The sequence below is a fragment of the Eleutherodactylus coqui genome, chromosome 6 (assembly GCF_035609145.1).
Source record: "Eleutherodactylus coqui strain aEleCoq1 chromosome 6, aEleCoq1.hap1, whole genome shotgun sequence".
Lineage (NCBI taxonomy): Eukaryota > Metazoa > Chordata > Amphibia > Anura > Eleutherodactylidae > Eleutherodactylus > Eleutherodactylus coqui.
In genome coordinates, this window is record NC_089842.1 from 55239643 (window position 1) to 55260956 (window position 21314).

General features: G+C 43.5%; 1 protein-coding gene across 1 annotated transcript in view; it reads left to right on the forward strand.

The window, feature by feature from the left end:
• Window positions 1-21314, forward strand: part of PLCH2 (phospholipase C eta 2) — a 699861-nt gene that overhangs the window by 201740 nt on the left and 476807 nt on the right. The gene's annotated exons all lie outside the window — the stretch shown is intronic.

Consider the following 21314-nt stretch of genomic DNA (forward strand, 5'->3'; position numbering starts at 1 on the left):
CTATAGAGAGGACACCTGCGGAACTGACTATAATTATATCACCTGTACAATATAATGGAAGTCCTGAAAGCCTGACCTGTTGGGGTGTCATGAGGACTGAAGTTTGGGAAGCACTGCACTAGAGGTAAAGCTGGTGCACTTTTTCCATTCAAGACACCCATTATTAGACATGGTTGTTTTCTGAAAAGTGGTAAAAGAAGATGCAGAGAGATATAGTAGCATCGATATTTTGGAAGTGTAAAAAATTAATGCCCCCCCCCCTCCAAGGAAGCCCTGGAATGATGAGTTATGAGACACTTACATGAGTTTCCATCCATTGCTGTCACAGATAGATGGTTACTGATTTGACGCTCCAGGCACACCAAGGTGCACTTATACAGGATTGACAGCACATGTTACAGCCTGTCATAGCTGTAGAGGGAAATGTAAGTAAGATTCTAACTTGTTTCTGCATTTTATAGAGCAAAGGAGATAGGTAAGATAGAATATTGCATCCCTCCGCTCCCCATAATTGGGATTTCCATCATATATGGCATCAATTTGTTGACACCACCACCCTTGTAGAAGAAAAGTCTGTCAGGAACTTCAGGCTGTTCTGCATTCACTTATTTGCTAACTGTAGCGAGGATAACCTAAGAAGAGAGATAAGGATCAACAAAGCGGAAGGCAGGTGCAAAATATGTAACAGGACCCCCAACATACCATGTGGGAGATTTATAATACTACTCTCTTTTTATGTAGCACAGGGGATACTGTCCCCCTTCATCTCCAGGCCCCCGGTGGAACTGCTACCTCTAGACCCCTGAGGCTAAGGACTGCATGGCGACTTTGGCTGCAACACTAGTCATTCTGGCAAAGCTAGCTGTGCAGCACTGCAACACCGCAAGCTAATAAAAGTCAACGTGGTGGCGCTGCGGCTTGCAAGTTGCCTCGACCCGAAGATCGGAAGAAATGAATGGCATTTAAATGCCCTGTTCAGCTTTCGGAAGTTCCGAATAGCCTTCTTATGATGAGGTTCCATTCCATTGTCATGGCAGCCTGAATGCCCCCAGAGCAGCCATCAATGACTGACTATGTGTTGATAGACTGTCTGTCAAAAGAAGGTATAATGCATGGCTATGGTATTGCATTATACTGTATGAATTATTAAACAATCGCAAGTTCAAGTCCCCTGTGGGGCTAAAGAAAAATGGCACGATAAATTACATAAGGTTTTTTTGATTATAAAATTATAATATAAATGAAACGTGTAAAAAAGAAGTTTTACCCCCCCCCCCCCCTTTTCCAGTCATCTGATAAAAAATAAATACGTTGGTACTCCTGCATCCACAAATGTCCAGATTATTAAAATATTATATTATTAATTCCGCACAGTGAACACCGCCAGGAAAAGAATATACACAATGCCAGAATTGCACTTCTTTGGTCACTCTGTATCCAAGAAAAATTTGAAGAAAAGGTGATCAAAAGGTCATACATACACCAAAATGATATTAAAAACTATAGGTTATACCCCTCCCCCCCCCTTCCCGCAAGCAACGAGCCTACATGTAACCAATCATATAAATAAAAAAATCATGGGAATCAAAAGATGGCAACAAAAACGTATTTAATTCTTTAAGCATTATTTTATTTTTGTATAAGTCGTACTGCGTTAACCCTTTCCAATCCACTGTCTGACGTCTTCCTACATTCTAATTAAAGCTTGTACAGCTCCACTGTCAGAAGACATCTGACAGGGTATTCTTACCGTCTATTGCCAGCCGCTTTGCTGTCGGAGTCTCTCTGGAGCGCACACACACTGGCTTTAGCCAGCAGATGGCACCGTTGTATAACAACAAAAAGAGAAAGCCTTTTAGGAAACCCTGAATCCAAAATTGAATTGAAAAGGGTTAAACATACTTCATAAATTTGGTATTGCCATAATCGTACAGACCCAAAGAATAAAGATAACGTCATTTTTACTGCACCATCAAAGCAAACCTCCCAAAATGGCGCAGTTGCAGCTTTTTCCATTTCTACCCCTTTAGGGTGAAGTCACACGAACGTATATCGGCTCGGTTTTCACGCCGAGCCGATATACGTTGTCCTCGTGTGCAGGGGGGGGGGGGAGGATGGAAGAACCAGGAGCAGGAACTGAGCTCCCGTCCCCCTCTCCGCCCCTCTGCACTATTTGTAATTGGAAGAGGCGGGATGGGGCGGGGCTAAGTTCTGAGAATTAGCCCCGCCCCCACCCCGCCTCTCCCCATAGCAAATAGTGCAGAGGGGCGGAGAGGAGGCAGAGAGGGGGGCGGGAGCTCAGTTCCTGCACTTGGCTCTTCCATCCCCCCCCCCTTGCACACGAGGACAACGTATATCGGCTCGGCATGAAAACCGAGCCGATATACGTTCGTGTGACTTCACCCTTAGAAATGTTTTAAAGTTTTCCAGCACATTATATGGCTCGTTAAAAGGGTTCCCCAGAATACGAGCCCCCCCAAACACAAACACACCCTGTAGATGTGTCACCGGGAAGGTAAAAGCTGAAAATTTTTGAAAGTGGAGAGGGAAAAAAAAGAATAAAAGAAAATGAAATCCAGCAGAAGGGGTTAAACCAAATCCCATATACATTACCTGCCCGGGGATCTAGCGGTAGTTTAACCATGTATGTTCCCATCTAGAGATGAGCGAGCGTACTCGGATAAGCACTACTCGCTCGAGTAATTGGCTTTATCCGAGTATCGCTGTGCTCGGGTCTAAAGATTCGGGTGCCGCTGCGGCTGACAGGTGAGTCGCAGCGGGGAGCAGGGGAGAGCGGGCGGGAGAGAGGGAGAGAAAGATCTTACCTCCGTTCCTCCCCACTCTCCCCTGCAGCTCCCCGCTCCGTGCCGGCACCCGAATCTTCAGACCCGAGCACAGCGATACTCGGATAAAGCTAATTACTCGAGCGAGTATTGCTTTTCCAAGTACGCTCGCTCATCTCTATTCCCATCTCTTCTTACTGGGTAGATTTTAGGTTCATGTTAGGTGGGCAGAATTTCCGAGTGAAAATTTCTAAGTATGTGGGAAGAATTTTTTTTTCTTGCAACTTTTTATTTTAAAAATAGAAATAATGTATTCTCACATCTCCTGGAGAGGAATAAAACTCGTTATGCAGGGAGGAATATTTGTCTTTTTCATTATGAGAGAAATGTTAGTGTGATGTTCTCTGTAACATGTTCCTTTCTCTCATAGTGCGTCTAGAATGAAGCCGGGCGGATCCGCTGCAGGTGGCAATGCAGAAGGTCAATGTGTATGAATAGACGAACTGTTGGGATTTGACTTGAGTTGCTCTCTAGACTGATACTCCTTTTTTTGGAAATGCTCATTGAATTTCTAATTAATATTAATATTAGCTCTTCCTTTGCGCACTAGTTGATTATGCAGTAACATAAGAATCCTGATATACGCTTTCATGTGCCTGGGGGCGCCATAAGAGCAGGGATAAGTGAAACCTATGCAGTACGATGTGTAAAATAAAAGGGCCTCAATGTATTTAAATGCACTCAGTTTACCTTTAAAGCATACCTGAGCTTTCAGAATTTTTTTTGAAAAGTAGCCCCGGTCTTCATTCGCCGCTGTTTGCACCAAGTTTGAGCTCTATCAATTTAGTTTGTCAAGTTGATTTTCCTGTTTTTTTGCTGCCCTGCTGTTGGCTATCCACTTACAAGTGAGGGGTGTCCTAAGCAGCCATTCTGCCAGTACTGTACTGGCTGGTACTTCCTCTCCCATGCTTCTCAAAAAGGCCTACATAGCCCTGCTCCAATCAGCTGCAAGACACCATCTGAGTTCCCAGCTCTTTGTTGCATAGAGTAACTAGTAGTGTCCTCATGTCCTACTAGAGAAGCCAAATGCCTAACGACAAGCAGTGGATTGCAAAGTTACTGGAAGGGAGACCCCTAGTGTCAGGTACTTCTAACTAGATTTTTAGTGCTAAAACAAAAACATTTTAATTTAAATATATCACAAGATTGATGATTCACACATAAGCTATAAGGCCGGGCTCACACAAGCATCTGTGTAAAACTCTGTGTGTATAACGCAGTGTTTTACCGCTGTGTGAGTCGGCGTTTTGCTGCATATGGAAGCCATTTTGGACCGCGCAGTCTTCCTGGTTTCTTTTTATTTAATTTCCCGCTCTGTAGCTTAGCGATGGTGCTTATAAACGTCGAACATACGCAATGTAATTTATTATATGCCCATAGAGAACAATAGGGCTCTATCGTGCATAATACGCGATAGAATAGAACATACTGCTTTTTTTTTTTTACACAAGTATTATACGCAATGTATATATGCAAATGCCAATGAAAATCAATGTACTTTCATTGGATCCATTTGCCATGTATTATACGTGCGTACATTGCTATGTGTAATGCGCAATTAAATGACGCTCATGTGAACCTGCCCTTAGAAGAGCAGATGCTGCGTGAAATATTAGTTTCCATGTATTCACTTCTATGTTCTACTACATGGTTGTTCTGCATACAATGACTTTTATGGACATATTCCACAAGCCTTTGGGTCCTCAGCTCCTTCAAGGGAAAAAGTCATGTCAGAACTTGTAGAACCCTGTACAGCGGACTCCAGCCCCCGGGTTCCATTATATGATGCCAGTTGTTTTCTGTTTAAGAGAATAATTGTAAACCGCCAGCTCACCACACTGGCAGCAGTCATGTCCCCATTGTAGGCATGGTAGCGGAAGACAGCTATTGTACAAATGTTAAAAGGGTGCTCCACAAAAATATTATTGATGACTTATCCTCAGGGCCGGTCATCAATAGTTAATTGGTTTGTGCCCACTACTTGGGACCGCAACCAATCAGCTGATCGGTCGCCGTCTGATAGCACCAGTATACACTTGGATAAGAGTGGAAACCGTTGTTCCTCCCCCTGTGTAGTGGCCGGCGCTTGTAATTGTGTAGCTCCAATTGATTTCAATGAGCACTGTAGCACTGTCCCATAGACCCCTGCAGAAAAACAAAACGCTGCGAATTTCGCTGTGAATAAAAACTGTAGTGGGTAGTCACTAGAGATGAGCAAGCATACACGCTAAGGGCAATGGCTCGAGCGAGCATTGCCCTTAGCGAGTACCTGTCCGCTCGAGAGAAAAGGTTCGGGTGCTGGCGCGGGGGAGCGGTGAGTAGCGGCAATGAGCAGGGGGAAGCAGGGGGGAGAGAGGAAGAGAGAGAGATCTCCCCTCCGTTCCTCCCCGCTCTACCCCGCAGCTCCCTGCCCACCGCCGGCACCCGAACCTTTTCTCTCGGGCGGGCACTCGATAAGGGCAATGCTCGCTCATCACTATTAGTCACCCTAAAAGGGTTTAAAATTCAAAGAAATTGAATACTCACCTATCCCGGCCATGTTCAGTGATGCACCCCCGATGCCCACATGGAGCCTGGCAGAAGTGGTGGGCGGTCACGTGCCGTTCATTGTGCAGATAATCGCTCAGCCACTCAAGGCTTCAGTGGCCCCAGAAGAATCGCCGGTCAAGCCTATGAGTAGCTGAGCGGTCGTATGCAGAATGAACGGCACGCGACCGCCCGCTGCAGCGCTAGATGTAGGAGTGAATATTTAGTTTCATTTTAAGCCATTTTATTCATTTTAATGTCCCAGAAAACACCTTAAACAACAAACAGCAAGAATGTCGGCACTTCAGATTGGGATTGATAAAATGCCAATTTTATTGTATCAGAAGGAGTTATAAAATCCGAACATCCTGGAAGATGCTTTCATGTTTCAGATGGATTAAGAACTTCAGTCTGAGATGTGTCTTTCAAGTTGTTTGGATTCTACAGCTCCTTCTGATACAATGAAATCAGCATTTATTATTCCAGTCTGAAGTGGCGGACCCTCTATATAAATCTACATGAAAACCCCGTCTACGCCTCAATATAAAACCAAAGCACACAGAGGTACCGATGGACCCCATAGCCGGCTATGGGCAGCATATTGTAGATTCCTTCATAGTGGATCCATAATACGGCCATTAGTCATCATCAAAGTCTGGACATTTACCAATTCTGTAAATGAGAGAGACAGCTGAAATGAAAACTAATGGAGCTCACAGAGTCATGTCATGACGTATCCGACATTAGAACAGAATTGAATGGTTTTCCCATTTGTCTACTGTTTACTGAAAAACTTCCTTAACCCTTTCCCATCCAATTTTGGATTCAGGGTTTCCTAAAAGGCTTTCTCTTTCTGCTGTTATACAACGGTGCCATCTGCTGGCTAAAGCCGGTGTGTGTGCGCCATAGAGGCTTCGACAGTGGAGTGGCTGGCAATAGACGGTAAGAATACCCTGTCGGACGTCTTCTGACATTGGAGCTGTACAAGCTTCAATCAGAATGTAGGAAGATATCAGACAATGGATTGGAAAGGGTTAAGGCTAGTTTCACACAGGCAATCACAATTTGCCGCAAGCAAATTGCATCTTTGTTCCTGGAATTTTTGAGCGTCAACGATGCTTTTTCTTGAGAATAATCTTGCATCGCATCGCTGCTGCTGCGATTTAAAAGTGCGCTAAAATCGCGCAATTTTTTATCACGAAAGTCGATAGGACTTTCTAATGTTAAAAACGCATCGTACGAAAATCAGAAGTTTGTGCGTTGCGATAAAAAGTTGGCTCCATATGGAAATATGGGAGATAAGATAGGATTTTCTCTCTCGCAACATCGCATCATTGAACACATCGCTAATGTGAAGGAAATCATTGAAAATCATTGGTTTTATAATTATGCTTTTTAACTCACTCTCGCATTGAGCGAAAATCGCGCAATTTTATCGCCTGTGTGAAATTGGCCTAAGGGTATTTTCCCACATTGGGGAGATGCTGCAAATCCTCAGCAGCGGTAAAACCCACGGCCAAATCCACAACATATCTGCATGAAAAGCTGAGTCAAAATTCGCACCCCTCGTGCATTTTTTAATTGGGTTTCAGCTGCAGACCTGCAGCTGATTTTTAGCGTGCAGCGCCGCTTCTCTCCCCATACTGCCACTCACATCCCTCACCCGGCAACCAGTACTGAGCCCTCCACTGCCACTGCTGCCCACCTCTGCACCACCTGAGCGGCAGCGGCGGAGGGCTCAGTAGTAGTTATTGAGGGTGGGATGTGAGCGGCAGTGAGGGCTCAGTATGTTGCGGATCTGCAGCTGAAACCCAGTCAAAAAGCGCATCAATGGTACAAATTTTGACTTAGCTTTTGATTCGGAAATGTATTTTTCCACTGCGGAGGATCCTCGGCATCCTGCCACATGTGAACGTACCCTTGGGTGTGTTATTAAATCCTTCCATTTTAACTATTTTGACTCTTTCGGATGAGCAGCGAGCACCCATCTGCACGCAATGCTGAACCGGAAGATATAATTAGATTTATCCCTGCATATAGTGCAGTCATATTTATGGATTTTTTGCTTTAATACAAAGAAAACATGGACTGAAAACTTGCCAGAGGATATTCTCCTAATTCTCTCAAAATATGCAAATGCATGCAGAATAAAGCTCTGCGGATGATACCCGATAAAGGAAGGCTAATAGACATTAACAGAGATAAAACTAACACAAATGCCAATTGCCACCAATCAGTTTCAAGAATTAAAGCAATCACCTGATTTATTGGTACAGACGTAGCAAAGTTTAACATGACTGCGGTAACTTTCTGTCACAGGTTAACTTATCCTAACCCTTTCCAATCCACTGTCTGACATCTTCCAACATTCTGATTGAAGGCTGTACAACTCCGATGTTGGAAGACGTCCGACAGGGTATTCTTAATGTATATTACTGGCCGCTCTGTAGTCGGGGCCTCTCCAGCATGTCCCATACCGCAGTACTGGCTCCATTGTATAATGGCAGAAAGAGAAAGCACACTAGGAAACCCTGAATCCAAAATTGGATTGCAAAGTGTTAAACCAATAGGAAGTGATGTGTCTAGAGATGAGCGAGCATACTCGTTAAGGGGAGATAGTCGAGCGAGTATCGTCCTTTTCGAGTACCTGCCTGCTCGTCAGAAAAGATTCGGGTGCTGGCGGGGGTGAGCAGTGGGTTGCAAGAGTGAGCAGTGGGGGGCCGGGGGTGGGGGTGGAGAGAGAGATCTCCCCCTCATTTCCCCCACCGGCACCCAAATCTTTTCCGACGAGCTGGCAGGTACTCGAAAAGGACGATACTCACTCGAGTATCTCCCCTTAACGAGTATGCTTGCTCACCTCTAGTTGTATCTTATCCTAGCACAAGAAAAGTATGAAAGGGTATTCAGAAAGTGGCACAGAAAGTTACCTCAACGGGGTAAAGGGGTTGTGCCAAGTTATAAAGTTATCTCCTATTGACAGTTAATGATCGGTGGGAGTCTGACAGCGAGGACCCCACTGATCCTGTGAACAGGGGTCCGGTCCCCCAGTGAATGGAGCAGAGGTCTTGTAGATGCGCTGCTGCTCCAGTCACTACAATGACCGTGCAGGCAGTTACCAAAGTGCTTGAACTCCGTAATCTCCTGCACAGTTGTTGAAGTGATGGAGCAGAGGTGTGCCTGTGCGACCTCCGCTCCATTCACTGACTGGACCCCTGTTCTCGGGATCAGTGAGGGTCCCAGCAGTCAGACCACCATGATCATTAAGTTGTCCCCTGTCCTGTGGATACCGGATAACTTTATAAGTTAGCACAAGTCCTTGAAGGCTAGTTTTACACGGGCGAGCGCAATATCGGCCCATGAAGCCCGTCCTTATATCGCGCTCAGGAACATGTGATGTCACTGAGGATGCGAGGCGTTTTTGTGTCAAAAACACCTCCCATCACTTCCGTACAGTTGCGATCCCCAACAAATGTTTTCCATTGTTTTAAATGGGAAACCTCTCATTGCATTCGAACGCTGTGCGATGTGTTTTCCGGCTCCATTGAAAACAATGGGCAATGCGTTCCGAAGAAACGCCCAGAGATAGGACATGCCTCTATTCAAAAGAATGGGGTTCATATTTGTGCCAGATTTGTGCATCTCGCAACACACAACTCTCGCGTGATGTTCTCAGCCGTGTGAAAATGGCTCTCAGGTTAAAAACGTAGTTTCACTTGTGCGGGTAATAATGAAATTTGTCTTTTGCAGTAGTCTTATCTTTATATAGCAGTAAAGAGCGGCTTCACACGGACGGATTTGCGCGAGCCAAATTGGTACAAGCAATGTGCAGAGAATGGCACGCTTTTTTTTTGCAACATGCTCTATTTTTGTGTGTATTTGTGCACATAGGGTCCTCATAAAAGTCACGGAGAAGTAAGAAAATACACGCTCAATGTGTGTACAAAGGCGCCGTGCGCTGCGTAATTCTGTGAAATTGGCGTGCGCCATAAGTACAGTAACATGCGCCAATATCTGAGCAAATCTACCTCACTCACAGCACAAATACGTTGCGCTGAAGTGTGCACAATTGCGCATCCGCTCATGTGCAGCCGCCATAGAACTCATGGCTCTCCGGATGAAACTACAACTCCTACCATGCCCTTACAGCCCGCTGGAGAGTTACAGCTTGCAGATATTTTATAGCCCCTCCCACTGACTATATGGCTATTAGAGAGAAGTCTAATAAGTGCAATATGACATATAGCGTTATATAACACATAGGTGATTATTTCTAGCTGGAGAGGTGATAAGACTTGAGGTGCTGTTGGTTGTGTCAGTGGGGCTTCTGTTATGGCACAGCAGCCGGTAGCTTCTGCCTCGCTGCCCTTTCTGCTGTCTGTAGATCAATGAGGCAGCGTCCCTATCCGGTATACTGTGTCCTGTGTGCCGCTGGAGTTGAGGTTCCTGCAGGCCCGCTCCTTTCATCTGCAGTGAACCATGCTGCTCTTGGCTCGTTTGCAGCAGGAATATTGTCAGCGCTAATTGAGACTTTCTCATTTGTACCGTTACTGAAAAATAGAAGCCTACAAAAGTCAAAGAGCCGGCCGCTCTGTAATGGGATATGTTTGATGTGAAGGAAAGGATTACCTGCTGCTCCGGGTTCATTTACTGATTTGGCCGACCCCAGAATGCGGGTTTTATCCTGGGCGATATTATCATGACAATGACTGGCCTGTAACGTTACAGCATTGCAATACCCACTGATATTATAGGGGGATTATTCACTGGAGTACTTTCTTCATTGACAGTTGCATCGATATTAAAGGGGTATTCGGAGCATTTAACCCCTTTTAGTACTGATGACCTATTCTCAGGATAGGTCACCAGTAATTGATCTACTGTGGTCTGCCGCTTGGGATCCCAGGCAATCACCTGATCTCAGCCCCCGCACTTACTGTAGTAGAAAATGTAGTAGAAGGCTTCACTCCCATTGAAATCAATAGGAGTTATATCTTCTATGGCACTTCCAGTTGTGACCATAACGTGGATGTAGCCATCAACATCTGGCCCGCTGCAGTGAGTGCTGGAGCTGAGAACAAGTGATCGTTGGGGTCTCAATTGACCAACCCATGCCGATCAACTACCAATGAGCTATACTGAAGACAGTTCATCAGTACCAAAGGGGTTAAATACACAGAATTAAATTGTAACTGTTCTTACTTAAGGGGAATGTATCACCTATGTTTTTTTTACTAATTAAAATCAGATAGTCACACATTTAGCATTTTCTCATCTATTTTTATTTTTTGATTGTAGATTTTTTTTCATTGTATTGTATGTAGATGATTATGGAGGCGGAAATCCTATCTGAGCTGCATTTAACAACCAATGGTCCACTAACACAATTCACAGAGGTTATCCAGTGACTTCTATGGGAGACTGGTCTAGGCATGGTTTGGGGTATGTGCATAGGTCATTGTGCCAGGAGGGAGAGGAGGTGAATGGTGGATCCTGTGTAGTGGCCCGGGAGTTCCTACAGGGTTGCCACACAGTCACAAGCCCTGTAACACCTGACTATGTGCTCATACTGAGACATAGAAAGTGTTGTACGTCTGAAGGACCCTGTCTTAACCCTTTTGTTCATGAGCTTAAGCTTACTGCACGGCAACAGCTGGATGCTGATTGGCTGCTTGTCATGCAATGCCTGATTGGTAGAGGGGGAATGGCCAGAGCCAAGAGTGGGAAAATGAGCAGGGCAAGGCAGAATATTGGGAGAAGTTTGGAGAAAGTGCAGGAGTGAAGACGGGAAGTGAAGGAGGAGTTAGAGGTAGTAATGAGTAGGTTGTCGTTGGAGGATGACGTGAGAGGAAGTGCATAGTAGTGTGGGGAGGATTAATATTGTCTTGAGCCATAAGCAAGAATTTACAAGCTTCCAGATCATGTGCAGTGTGGAGGAGGAAGATTAGGACCCATCTACACAAAAGTGAGTTGCACTAGCCCCTGTGAAAAGCAAAACCAGGAAAAGTGAAAGGCTCACTTCTAAAATAACTTCACAAACTGCATAGTAATCTTCAAGAAATCAACCCTCAGATAACTAGGACTGTGGAAATTCTTACTGAGTAACCTTTAAATGAAAAGAGAGAGAGAACATTGAAGTTTAAACTGTATTGTACTAAACAGGAACTTGGAGCAGCATTATTGTCTATGCAAAGCAATACCTCTTCTGATGAACTGTACCTGTCATTTCTAAATGTTACAAAAAGTAAACTGAGTACCTCCAGTTTGCAAATTAAAGCTCCCAGGACTCGTGTCAATTATTTAGTCATTAACCCTTTGAGTCCCTTACGGAAGAGGTACTGGCGTCACGTGACAAACCACCATTGATAATTGCTATCTGTAGTAACCCTTGCCACTGTGCGTGACTGAGCCTGGCCCTCTGTCGCCATTGCAAGGAGAGATCACAGAGCCAACCATGACATCCATCTTGTTTACCCATGGTCTCCCCCACACTGGCACGCCTCCGCTTGGATGCTACATTTGTATTATCTGTATATAAATCTGCCTGTTATGATAATAAGATGACTGCTGAAAAGTTTTCTCTACAGAACAGGAAGTATCAGACTATTATTAGGCTTAGTGGTCAGTATGAAAACTCCAAGATATTGGGAATATGAAAAAAAACTAGATTGTGACATTGAAAATTAAAAACACTACCAAAAATTCTTAAAAAATTGTTTAACATAAAAGTTTGGTTTATACAAGAAGTCATTTTTGATGGCGCATTTCCTTTAAAGCATGGTTGCTAGGAAAGTGCCCTCATTAATTAGTTAGTTATCTTGCTTGGACGACGAGGGTCCGTAGAGCCGAGTGCCACGAGTGCCGCGGATGACCAGGAGGCCTCGGCCATCCGGCAAGGGGCCGTCTCTTGATTTTCCTAGCAATTGCTGCGGTTAGAGCACCGTGGGCCGGAACAGCTTTTGACAAGCGTGCAACATGACCAAAAAGTGCAAGTCATCTCCTTGTTATTATTTTTGTGATTGACTCAAGCCCCATGCAAGCCTGTATCTCACTATTTCTGATGAAGTCAAACCAACGGACATGGAGAATCTGGCGTTGGCCCTCATCAGGGTACCATAAAATGGCACACAGGGACTTTTGAGTAGTAATATTGGCTTGTAGGGACTCCACAGTACAAGACATGAGTCCTTAGAGTGTTACCAAACACTGCATGTTCTATGTATAGATTGCAGACTACAGGTTATCATACAAGAGCCGGGTGACAGGGAACCCTTAGAGAATGTGAAATAAGAGTAGGATGTGAATTGTTAAAGGTCATGGTTGTTAATGATGTGGCTAAGGAACTATGAAGGCTGCAGACCACCTAACCATAAAGTTTATCATCATCATGCCTTAGACCGGCTTCACACAGATGTATTTGCACGTACATGCGCGTAATTGTCGTGTGCATTTCATCCGTGCAAAAAAATACATAGCATGCTCTATATTCCTATACATTTGCACAGGAAAAGAACACGTTTTGAGCTCATTAAACTAACTGGCCATTTCAAAGGCTGAGAACATCGATTCCTATTTTTTTATGCATGCAATTGCTCACAGTTTGTGCGCACAAAAAGTACAGTAAAATATACCAATGCGCGCTTAATATGCAATACCCATTCTTTAACTCGTGTGTATCCGACCTTAGAATAGTTTACAATTTGACAAAGTTCCACTTTAGGGGCATTTACTGGCAGAGCCTGGCACCTGAGCAGAGCAGAGCCAGCAGGGCGGACTTCTTGGGAATACTGTAACAGAGCTAATTTCGTAACTTCGAATAAAGCAGTACATGTAACGGCCACTAAAAGACTAAATTTTAGGTCATTGATTTTATTTAGCCTTTAGCAGAAAATCTGTCGGACTTGTTACAGCTGTTGTTAAACATTTCTGGCTCAGGGCAATGCTTCAAATATTTTGTTAAGCCGGAGTGTCTGAGAGTTGAGGGTACGGATGCTATTCTGGATATTACACAGTAAATCTTGTTCAATTTCACGAAACGAAAACATATGCTGGAAGTCCTGGACAAGTCCAAACCAGTCCTGCAGGAGGAAGACGCTTTGCAAGGTACTGGTACACCTATATGTACAGATGGTATATGTGTATAGCCTGGGTAATAATCATGGACTGCCATAAGATGAGTACCCTGATTACCTTCCAGATTTACTGTATATTGGCACATATTGATTTATTATGGGGGGAAATGAATATCATACCCAAGGTGGTTTTCCTATCTTAAAGGTGTTGTCTCACTATAAGAAAAAAATGACCAGCTAGGCATGGCATGAAAAAGCAAAAAAGGCTATAAATACTCACCTATGCCAGGAAACCGCTGAGCGGCTTTAGTGAATCTCTTACTATGTACATCCAGTGGAAATCAATCTCAGATTGGTTGCAGCGGTCACCGGACTTCCGCCGTACATACACACCGGAAGATTTGCCAGAATTCCCAAGGGGCTGAAGAGAGGTAACTATTGCCCAAATGTTCTTTTTCCCAATCATCATGCCATGTTACTGTGCAAATGATCAGCCAATTACATGTGAACATTAAAATACTCGCCGGTTGGCCGTACATCTCATTGTATAAATGCGGGGAGATGTCCAACGAAACAATGCCAGCTCTATGGGGACGAATGATTAACTAGCCCCAAATCAGTTGCCAACATCTCCAGCCCTACAGTAATAAAGCCTTATGATTTCCACACATGACACACAAATGTTACTATAAAGCATGGATCCGGAATATCATTGCTAACGTAGATTTCACTCACCAGATGTTTTCCAATTACGTTCAGAAAATGAAAATCCTTTGTTCATCCAAGGGCAAATCTAGCCATGAAAATCATGGAATAAGCGTGCCTGAAAATGACAATTAGACTGCTGCACAATAACATTTTGTGTCAATTTGTGAAGGCAAGGTTCAACCCTACGGAAGGGGTTTTGCTCTCAACGATGAAGACTCGAGTATTGCTGATGCCGTGAACAGTACATCTGTATGCAAAGATATAATCATAGTTCCTACAGAGCGCCATTCTTGGTGGAAAGTTTTGAGCATATTTGTCCAGGGGTGTAACCTTTAAAAGGCGGGCCCTATAGTAACCTCTAAAAGGTGGGCCCTATAGTAACCTTTAAAAGGTGGGCTCTGTATGAATAGGGCTCTTCCTTGAGCATGAACATTTATCTGTCCAATGTGAAAGTTTTGTAAAAGTTCATGTAAGTACTCACTTTCTTGTTGGGTGGCACTTAAAATTAAAACTAGGCTGTTAAGTGTGAGCTTACCCTTACAGACTTAGAAATAGGGTAACAAACAGTGAAGCATTGATATGTTCCCCCACATCAGACCCCTAAATTATATCACATACCGTATATGAAATAAGCAAATATTATCCCTGTTCATATTACTTCCATACTGTCACTAAACAAAACTAACTGCAAGACCAGCATTACCAATATTAACACTATATAAGGTCCAAATAATACTGCACACCATAGCCACATACAATATCACTATCACATTGTTACTGACTAATACCACCATAATGTTACTGAAAAAAACATTATACAAAGACCAATATTACCCCCATAGAGTGATCATATAGTGGGAGATACCAGCTCAACATAAGCATTCTTCAGATAAGTGATTGCAGTAACTTTATATATTACCTCTGTGATCAGAAGTAATGACCCATCGTATAGGAGTCGGTTACTTTCCCTTTTCTTCTCCATCCCAGACCAGACCTCCATGACATCTTCTGCAGGACATACAGACATCTTTGACTCCTCGATTTTCCAGTACCCTCCCTAACTTTTCCATACCTCTACACAATCTTCCCATCTTTAGTGCTTCAGAAAGTAATTAGGCGTCCCACAGTAAGCTTTGCTTTTAGTGCCCGCCACACAGTAGAAATGCCCCCTTTTATGCCTCAACATACCCCTTTCATGCCCAATTATGCTCCCATACGTAATAATGCTCTTCCTTATGTCCAAATCATGAATAATACTCCCTCTTACAACCCCATTTGTAATAATGTCCCATTATGCTGTAAAATTTAAAAAAACAAACACCATCAAACTCCAAAGTGTGTACTACTCAGGATTGCTCATAGATGGCATGAACAGTGGATCCCACAATCATATATAATAGATCACAAGCACCATAGTCCAATGCTTGTTACTTTTTTTTTTATCTCAGGGCATCTTATTATCTTTAATCCATGTACAGCAACCGAGGTAGTCACAAGACTCTTCATTAAAATGGAGCATAAGGTTTTTGAACTAAACTGGACGGTGTTGGAGGAAATTACAGCAGGCGATGATGCCGATATAACAAATATATAGCTTCAAAAAGAAGCCCTTTAGATTTTTAACTTAGAAATTCTGGTCCTGAAAGGGTTAACTGGGATCTGCAGCTTTGGTGTATTTTTATAAGCCTTATCAATTCCATAATTGTTATATTCTTATGAAGATTATTTCCGCTCTGCTGTATTTCGGATAAAGCCATTCTTATATTTATGAAATGCATTCATTCATATTTGTATATTTATTGCTTTTACCAGATGGGAGGTTATTGTTATATAAAAGGGTGGTGGGTGCATGATCATGCACGCCTGGGGGAGGTTCCCCAAAACGTTGCTGCTACTGCTGACGTGCTTGCACGCTCAGCTCTCCTGTCTCGTCAGTACTTGAATTGAAGGACTGCATGGACTAAAAGCACTTTAAAGTGATAAGTCTTGTGTATGTTTGGCTTGAGATAAAAAAGTAACAAGTAAGCATTGGACTGTGGATTCTGTGAACTATTATATGTAAATTAGAAAACCATACACTCACCTTTTTCTTTCCCCTCTCTGCTCCAGTCTATAGATACCTCACTTCCAGGTAGCGTGGTCACATGACCAAAGACCGCTGTGGCCAATCCTGAGATGCTGAGGCCAGAGATTGTCCACAGTGGTCATGTGCTGTTCAGGACGTCATTGTGCTACCTGGAAGTGAGGAAGGACCGGAGGTGTTAATATTGTTTTTTATATTCTAGCCTTCCTAGTTTTATAGCCATTTAAGGCCCTTTTGCACACAATGATTATAGCTCACAATTCATTCAAACTCCCGATAGTGTGCAATAGTCATTACATGTAAACACGGACAGTCCTACACTATTCGTTCAATTATCTTTTAACGCTGGTTTTTAGTCAGCATAGAAAACCATCATTTGATCACACAAAGTTCATTCCATTTGAATGGAGTTTTGAGTGGCTGCAAGATGGGGTTTGTTTACCTAGCATACATAATGAGTACACTGTTTACTTCACATGTACTCTGCTGGGAGCAAAGAATGGAATCCTGCCAGCGAGATAGCCATCACATAAACACATACCCAGCTGAGCAAACAACGTATGAAGGAAGTGCAGATGATTAAAAGCCATCATCTGTCCATGTAATTTTATTCAAAAATGTCAGCAGTTCATTCAGTCATGCAGTTATTTTAGTGATAATAGTTGCATGTAAAAGAGCCTAGTAACCACATTCTCCAGGAAAGGAGGGGCTGGCAGTATACAAAAATCAGGATAGTCTGGTTAGCCTACTAGTTTCAAACCACAATGGGTTTTTACCTGTATGATTTGAAACTAGTAGGCTAACCAGAATGTCCTAATTTTACTATTTATAATAGTTATAAAATAAAGCCATAGTATTCATTGGACCGGGTGCTGGACTTTTCTACTCAGAATTTAGTGCTTGTAGGTTTAGCCCACCAATTGTCAGCAAAATACAAGTGCTAGCCACAACCGCTAGCACTTGTCTTGTAGCATCCTTACCAGAGGCATAACTTGAAGCTCCTGGGCCCTAATGTAAAACTAGTAACAGGGCCCCCAATTATAATGCTCTATTCATAGTTCTGGGCTCCCTATATGGAGAAGAGAGGCCTTATGGGCCCTCTAAGGCTCCTGGGCCCGGGGCGCAACTGCATCCTCTGCATCCCCTATAGTTATGTCCCTGGTCCTTCCTCTATACACTGTACTGCCATCTAGTGGCAAATTTAGATGCCCTAATTTTAAGGGATGTGTCTTGCAGTTCAGTTCTTTAGTTTGTCTCCATTTCTTTGTTCAACTCATCTCTAATTTTTTTATAGTGTATCAAGCATTTTTAATGTCTTTAAAATTAGAAACTATTTTATTTCAAAAGAGAACAATTCTACTTAAATCAGCTTAATAGACCTGAACGAAATTAGAACTCATCTCTGGATGACTGAATTAAGAGTAAATGGAGACACTAATTGTGGCTTTGTGTTATGTGACAAGATAGCGCCCAGGGCCGGCTGAGCCCTTTACCCGGGCAGAAATGTCTTATTTACAGTATTATTAACTTATGGGCTGTAATCGCTGCTTTTTACCCAGCAGAAGAGGTGTAATCTGCAGGAAGGTACATACGCAATAGCATAACAAGGGGTTATGTACTTTAGACATGGTTCGGCTGGTATTATTTATAATGAGAGCAGCAAAGAGATTCTTCTCACCATTATTTCACCGGTGCCCCTACTGTGCGGATAAAGGGCCAGCTGAATAAAAGATGCAAAGGGAAAAATTTAGCTTCTGACAAGCCAATTATGTTCAGGGCTTCTCTCGATGTATCCAGACTGGCAAAGCCAATATTTGATGAGCTTGCTGCGTGCTTACCCGGCTGGAAAGTAGTGAAAGCAGATTTCTGATTTTAGATAAGTTTTTCATCTTTTTACGACAGGCTTGATGTAAATTAGCAGCAGTTTCAGATGTCTGATTTGTATGCAATAAAAGACCACCTAGTCTGAAAATTAGGATCGAGCTCCATGTATATATATAAATGTCCAGATTCTTGGTGGGAAATGACACTTTTCTAGAAGTGAAAAAAAGAGTCTACATACATTTGAGGTTTTTTTCCACCAGATATATGATCGCTGAGGGTCTCACTGCTAAGCCCCCAGCAATCACGGGAACGGCAGCAGCCCATGAGCCCCCCTAGTGTGGTGGCCATGCATTCACACAACCGCTCCATTTACTAAGGGACTTAAGGACTGCTGTTCTTCTGATGCCCGAGGGACCCAGCAGTCAAACCCCAATCATATATACCAATCATATATTTATAACTTATCTTGTGGATGGGCAATAAATGTATTTAGCGAGATAATTTTTAGCGTGCAATGACATGTAGCCGAAGCTGAGAAAATCTGCAGCAAATCCATGTAGAGGTGATAGGGAGGTAACTGAAGGTATTGGGCATGGACGACAGGAGGGCTTTGATGGAGACCCTACCTGCCATTGGCAACAAATCCAGATACTTACGCTCCTGGCTAGCGACTACTGGGGTGTCTTTATGGCCGGAGCAACTTCTGGAGTGTATTCACCCCTATGCAGTAATACTGTTGTGCAGAACCCCACCTGCAGCTCATCACTCTGGGCCTTTGGGAACCTACGTAATTCTGACTCCCACGCCACAATGCGATGCTCAGAACAACTCCTTATTGACTTGCGGTTTGTAAAAACAGTTCATGGTGAAAGAAACCAAGCCTCTAATCGTGGCAGTATATGGTCCATGTAGGCGGTGGAGGTGGATGCGTACAGAGTATCTGTTCTGGTTTCAACCTGCATTCTTTCAGTGCTTTTTCTTTATAGTCAATGCAGATTTCAAGTCCTGGTAGTGGCGCCATCTAGTTGCCACTGAGCTTTCCGAGGACTGGAGACCGCTCAATGCATCCTGTTGCTTTACCGTTTCCCGTCTGTGTCTGCTCGCCCATCGGAGATTGTAGAAGCTTTCCTTTGTCATCGCTCATACTATTGTTTGCCCCTGGAATATGCAGCTCTGGAGGTATCTCTAGGTCCCTCACCCCTCCTCCTGTTCTACAGGCAAATTGTCCATGTTAAACCACTTTCCCGGACATGGATGACATGGTGCTAGGATATTGTTTCCATTAATCAATGGAAGACCAGAAAGAAAAGCTGTGCCCACCCAACGGTGATAATTAGAGGTTTCTTCACCCCCTTATAGCAATCACACAAGAAACCTCACAGACACATTCAATTGGTAATTCAATGTACAGTCTAACAAGTACTTGTTCTGCATCAGCTCCACTTGTTTCCTCCAATATCATCCATCATGATCGGACTGGCAGATAGGGATAAATCAGATGCCATATCTTGAAGGGAGTCTGAGCGTGATAGTGAATGTACAAAAAGTTTGGAGAAACCACAATAGTGAATCACTTCAATGAAGCTAAACATAATGTTCATGAAATAAAATGAGTAGTATTGGAGGCAGTAAGTGGGGCTGATGCTGAACAAGTAGTTGTTACTGCAAAAAGTAACATTTGGATATATTCCCTTGTCTCTATGAACCCTGAAGGTCTGGATAAGACTTGTAGTTTCAGTGATTTTTGTAATGTAATTACTGCTAGCAGAGCATTTTATTATCTTCCACATATTTTGTGAAACTTCGGCCTTGATTTTCTGTATTGTTAATGCGAATTAGGTTGTAACATTGTGGGGAATAAAGTGTAATAATTATTTTAGAGGTGAAAGATGGTAATGCTTCTTTGTTTCCTTATATGCATATGTTTGTAATCAGGGGCGTAGCTAAGGGCTCATGGGCCCGGGTGCAAAAGTTTATCTTAGGACCCCCCAACTTCTCTTAACTCCTTAACGCAGAGGTGTAACTTGAAGCTCCCGGGCCCCAATGCATAACCTGTAACGGGGCCCCCAACTATAATGCTTTATTCATAGTGCTGGGCTCCCTATATGGAGAAGAGAGGTCTTATTGGTCCCCTGAGGCTCCTGCGCCTGGGTGCAAACGCATCCCCTGTATCCCCTATAGTTACGCCAGTGCTTGTAATTGTGCTTGCATTTATACTTGAGAAAGAGAGAGGGTCCCCAAAACGTTGCAGAGCTGGGCACGCTCACTTGCTTATGCTCTGCAGCATCTCAATATGGACTTTTCATCTTGGATTTATGGACTTAGCAATTTTGCGGTCTTCCTAATTTCTGATATGAATTTATAATTTTATCGAGGAACTATTTTTACAAGTTTGACATGAATTACTGATAAAGAAATGAGGACTGGATTATCAGTTGCATGTGTTTGTGATAATTCTTTTGTTATGTTGCTAGGATATGCCATCAATGCCCTAGTAGTGGGACCAAACCACCAGGATTCCCAGCTGCCAACCAGCCTTGTTTTTGGGAGAAGTCCCTCTTTGGTTAGCCTCTTTTTAAATGCTTCTGGTTTCTGCAGTGTGTTGCAGGTTATAGCGGAACTATGTGTGTTTAAATTCAGTATTTCTTGCTTATTTCTAGTGTCTTGTTCTAATCTAGCTTTTTCTTGTCAGTATAGTTTTGTTCATATGGGTATGTCTAGTCCAGTTCTTGCTTCGTTGCCTTGTGATTTTTATCTGGTTCTTACCTGCTTATATATACCTACAATGAATATAGCTTCTACAATGAAGTAAGTTCTAGGCTGGACCTGGGAGAGTCTATGTTACGGCACTCTGCCCCCCGAGCGCCAGTTGGGGTGCCCTGATCTCCTGCACCCCACTGTCCCTGCCTACTTGCCTCGGCCCTGGCTAACCCCAGGCGGACAACTGGGCGGCAGTCCCTGCACTGGCTAGGGACCTGGCGACTGCCTAGATGGAACTACTAACAGGGGACAGAGTGCCGACAGAAGAGGCAGGTGTAACAAACCAACAAAACTTACAAGTACAAGCAGGGCTGGAGATGGAGCTCACAGGCAGATCGACAGGACCTGAATAGCAACTAGTGCTGACTGGAACAGACCAGACTAGGGGCTAACAGGACCAACAGTAACAGGCTGAGAAAGGATAGCAGGGCTGACAGACAACTAGGGACTGGCTGAGGTAAACTGCAGACAGACTGACTAGATGAAAGCAGAACCAATAAC